Source organism: Cebus imitator, unplaced genomic scaffold, assembly GCF_001604975.1.
Source record: "Cebus imitator isolate Cc_AM_T3 unplaced genomic scaffold, Cebus_imitator-1.0 Scaffold93, whole genome shotgun sequence".
Lineage (NCBI taxonomy): Eukaryota > Metazoa > Chordata > Mammalia > Primates > Cebidae > Cebus > Cebus imitator.
Genome location: NW_016107408.1, coordinates 6,029,602 through 6,033,290, shown reverse-complemented (window position 1 = coordinate 6,033,290; position 3,689 = coordinate 6,029,602).

Sequence of the window (3,689 nt, the reverse complement as noted above, 5' to 3'; positions counted from 1 at the left end):
GAGACCAGCCTGGCCAACATGATAAAACTCCATCTTTACTAAAAATACAAAAACTAGCCCAGTGTGGTGGTGGGCACTTGTAATCCCAGCTACTCGGGAGGCTGAGACAAGAAAATCTCTCGAACCCAAGAGGCGGAGGTTGAAGTGAGCCTAGATTGCACCACTGCCCTCGAGCCTGGGCGACAGAGCAAAACTCAAAAAAAAAAAAAAGAGATGGGGGCCTCACTCTGTCACCCAGGCTGGAGTGCAGGGTCGGGATGTCTGCTCACTGCAGCCTCCGCTTCCTGGGCTCAAGGGATCCTCCTTCCTCCTGCCTCGGCCTCCTGAGTAGCTGGAACTACAGTCGCACACCACCTCACCAGCTACATTTTTAATTTTTTATAGAGAACAGGGTTCTCACTATGTTGCCCAGGGTGGTCCTAAACTCCTGGCTTTGAGCAATCCATGCCTAGCCAGCCTGATTCTGACAGAACTCTCCATCTCCTCCCCAGGAAAATGCACAGTGGGATCAAGGGAAAAGGCAGCACAGACTTGGGATGTGACATCTGGAAAGGGGACATGTTTGATTAGCCTGTGGGTGTTCCAGCATATCTGGCCTACCCACCAGACCCCCTTACAGATTCTGGGCTTCAGTTATACACAGTCAGGTGGAAGGTCACCTGGAGACAGAACAAGGGCAGGAGAGATTGTGAAAGACAGAGATCTCATGGGCCAGCAGGACTGGAGGGAGGCGGATTGGAGGCCAGAGGGGTGCATTAGTCTGTTTTCATGCTAATAAAGACACACGAGACTGGGTAATATAGAAAGGAAAGAGTTGTTTTTGCATGTTTGTTTTGAGATGGAGTCTCGCTTTGTTGCCCAGGCTGGAGTGCAGTGGTGCAATGTCAGCTCCCTGCAACCTCCGCCTCCTGGGTTCAAGTGATTCTCCTGCCTCAGCCTCCCGAATAGCTGGGACTATAGGTGTGCAACCATGCCCAACTAATTTTTTTGTATTTTTAGTAGAGACGGGGTTTCACCGTATTAGCCAGAATGGTCTCTATCTCCTGACCTCAGCCTTCCGAAGTGCCGGGATTACAGGCATGGGCCACTGTGCCCAGCCAGGAAAGAGGTTTAATGGACTTACAATTTCACACAGCTGAGGAGGCCTCACAGTCATGGTAGAAAGTGAAGGAGGACCAAAGGCATGTCTTACATGGTGGCAGGCAGGGAAAGCATGTTCAGGGGAACTGCCCTTTACAAAACCATCAGATCGTCCAGGTGTGGTGGCTCATGCCTGTAATCTTAGCACTTCGGGAGGCCAGAGCAGGGTGGATCACCTGAGGTAAGGAGTTTGAGACCAGCCTGGCCAACAGGATGAAGCCCCCTCTCTACTAAAAATACAAAAATTAGCCCGGTGGGGTGACGCACCCCTGTAGTCCCAGCTGCTCCAGAGGCTGAGGCTCAAGATTGGCTTAAACCTGGGAGGCAGGGATTGCAGTGAGCTGAGATGGAGCCATTGCACTCTAGCCTGGGTGCAAGAGTGATACTCTGTCTCAAAAAAAAGGCGGGCATAGTGGCTCATGCCTATAATTTCAGCACTTTGGGAGGCCCAGGTGGGCAGATCACAAGGTCAGGAGTTCGAGACCAGCCTGACCAATGTGGTGAAACCCTGTCTCTACAAAAAATACAGAAGTTAGCCAGGCATGGTGGCAGGCACCTGTAATCCCAGCTACTTGGGGGGGCTGAGGTAGGAGCATGGCTTGAACCCAGGAGATGGAGGTTGTGGTGAGCTGAGATCGCGCCATTGCTTTCCAGCCTGGGCAACGAGAGCGAAACTCCGTCTCAAAAAAAAAAAGTGCTGTAGGTACATGGTTTCATCCCCTTTCAATATCTTTCAGAGACACAAGTATAGCTAGAAATAGCTTTTTACTTATTCTCATCACTGGATTGCTTTTTGCTTTTTTTTTTTTTTTTTGCTTTCACATTTCTGATCTTTTTCCAGTTCCATATAAAGTACTCCCATCAGCATTTATTTTTCTTTTCTTTTTTTTTTTTTTTTTTTTCGGAGACAAGGTCTCAATATGTTGGCCGGGCTGATGTCAAACTCCTGAGCTCAAGTCCTCCTCCCTCAGTTCCCGAAGTCCTGGGATTACAGGTGTGAGCCACCATGCCCAGCCACTTGTTTTTGTTTGCTAGTTTTCCTTTTTTTCCCAAGCAGTACTATAGCCAGCCAGAGTCAGATGTGAGATTTATAATTATTCAAGCTGCAACCCCTTGAGCTTAAATTCTACGTCCTCCGCAGGACTAGTTATGTGACCTCTGGCAAGATATGGAAACTGTTGGAATTCCAGTTGCCATCCTTTAGGACATGGTCCTTGGACGGACAGAATGAGGGCAGGTGTGAATATGCTAAGTTTAGTGGTGCCAGTTACCTTTGCCCTTGGCTCTGAGACAATTCATTTTGAAGGGAACTAATATATTGGGCAAACAACTTTAAAACTTTGGAAATGGAGGCCAGGGCGGATCATGAGGTCAAGAGATTAAGACCATCCTGGCCAACATGGTGAAACCCCGCCTCTACTAAAAATACAAAAATTAGCCAGGCATGATGGCACATGCACCTGTAGTCCCAGCTACTCGGGAGGCTAAGGCAGGAGAATCGCTTGAACCTGGGGGGTGAAGGTTGCAGTGAGCTGAGATCATGCCATTGCACTCCAGCCTGGGGAAGAGAGTGAGACTCGGTCTCCAAAAAAAAAAAAAAAAAAAAAATTTTTTTGGAAAAGCAAATGAAATAGCAAACTGTCAGCCTGGGCACCATGGCTCACACCTGTAATCCCAACACTTTGGGAGGCTGAGGTGGGCGGATCACCTGAGGTCAGAGGTTTGAGACCAGCCTGGCCAACACGGTGAAACCCCGTCTCTACTAAAAATACAAAATTTAGCTGGGCGTGATGGTGCATGCCTGTAATCCCAGCTACTCGGGAGGCTGAGGCAGGAGAATCGCTTGAACCCGGGAGGTGGAGGTTGCAGTGAGCCAAGATCATGCCACTGTACTCCAGCCTGGGGAACAGAGTAAGACTTGGTCTCAAAAAGAAAAGAAAAGAAATAGCAAGATGCCACCACGCTGACAGACAAACCACATCTCTGTGCCTTCCTCGTGGGGAACAGATCTTTTCAAGCAGGGAGGACAGCAGGTGTGGGTGGGGAGCAGAGGGTTGGCTGGGACCCGACCAGAAAGGCACCCCCTTCCTCCAGAACCAGGCAGGTTTGTGGCCTCAACAAACCCAGGCAAGCTGGTCGCCAAGCCTCAGGGCAGGGTGGCACAGATGCCTGGGCCCCCCAACCACTCCTGGGGCTTAGTAAACAAGGGACGGTCCTGATCAAGTGCTCTTGGTGGAAACCAACGTATGGAACTCATTACCAGCCTTCCTGCCAAATCAGGCACACCCAGGCGGGCTCCCTGCTACTCCCTCTGCCTGGAAGGTCTGTTCCCACCCCAGTCTCTGCCCGCCTGAGTCCTAGCAGTCTGTGAAAGCACAGCTCAAATGCCACTTCCACAGTTCCCCCAGCCTTTCCCATGGAGCCCCCAGGAGCAGATAGCACCCCTCTTTTGGCACTTGGGGTTGCAACAATCTGAATGTGTGTGTACCCTCAGAATTGACATGTTGAAATCCTCACCCCTAAGGTGGTGGTAGGAGGTGTGGTCTTCA